Consider the following 1,399-nt stretch of genomic DNA (forward strand, 5'->3'; position numbering starts at 1 on the left):
GACTGAAGGCAAAGAGATGAGGCCAGAAAACAAGAGCCGGGGCTTATCTGAGTCAAGTTTGGGTTTACTGTCTCAGCCCTGGCTGTGCTTCAGAGTCCCCTCAGGTGCCTTTGTAAAAGCACATTCCTAAGGTGGTGTAGGGTGGGCCTGGTCATCTGTATTTTAAGCCCTCATTTGATTCTGATGTTCTGCCAAAGTAAAGAACTCTCTGGTCTTACCTAATGCATCCGTAAGAGTTCAAACACAAGAAGTGCCCCGAGAGAGTAGTGTCTGATGGTTCCCCAGTAGTCTGCTTTTGCCAGTGTCCTGCCTAGGGTTTCTCCCCCGGCCCCAGCCATCCTCCCCCACACCGCGCTTGGCAGCCTCCCAGCCTGGACCTGAGCTCCTCGATGATGTTGGCTGACAGCTGTTGCTCCCGGATGCGCCCCACCTCCTGAGGTGGCTGTCCCACCAGTTCAATGATGGTCACATGCCGCAAATCCAGTCCACAGGTGGATTGCTGGGAGGGAGAGAGAACATTTTACACAACAGGGCTGTGCGTTCAAACCTAAGGCTACTTGACTGATTCCTCGTGGGACCACATGAAGCAGTGTGGGAAAGGAGCCCCTTCTCCCCCAGTGATCACGTAATCACGCTGTGGGGTCTACAACAACCTGTTCCCTGTGTCATTCCGGAAGTACTTGCCCCAACGGTGCTTCCTTCATTCTACTGAAACCAGTTACACAAAGTGGGATAGAGAAGAGAAATTCAATGACTAAATTGCAGGAACATAATCATTGTTTAAGTTTGCATAGGTTTTAAATTACGTAAGTTCTTAATGAATAGCCAATGTGATATGATAATGGCTGTCGTTTATTGAATACACAAACCTAATGCTTTGTAGACGTAATCTAATCCTCACAACACCCCTCACAAGCCAGGTGGTGACAATAACATGCTGAGCCAAGATTCAAACTGAGGACTGATGCCCCCTGCCCAAGCATGTGCTCTTTACCAATAGGCTACCTGGCCAGGGCCTTCGCTCAGTCTCCAGGATTTCTCCAAAACTGTGCCCAGTGCTCTTTTCATTACCCCTTGTTACCTTCCTCGCACTGGGCAGCGCAGCTTGCAGTCCAACCCCGGATCTCCGTCCTGCCTTGTCTTGCAGGATTACCTACTAGCCAGTTACCAGGGTGAGGTTTAAAGAGACCTTGAATACTCCCCGGCACCCCACCTCTGTTTCATCTTTGGGCTTCCCTTCTAGTCCTCACCCTCAGGGTCACTATGCTTGCTGACAGGTTCCTTTTCTTGTTCTTACTCCCTTGCTTCCAACTGAACTGTTGCCTTTGTCATCCTTTTTGGGTCTCTGGATGAATAAGGTCTTTTTGGTCTAGACCCTCCAGCTTTTTTTTTTTTTTTT

This window comes from Mandrillus leucophaeus, unplaced genomic scaffold, assembly GCF_000951045.1.
Source record: "Mandrillus leucophaeus isolate KB7577 unplaced genomic scaffold, Mleu.le_1.0 Scaffold706, whole genome shotgun sequence".
Lineage (NCBI taxonomy): Eukaryota > Metazoa > Chordata > Mammalia > Primates > Cercopithecidae > Mandrillus > Mandrillus leucophaeus.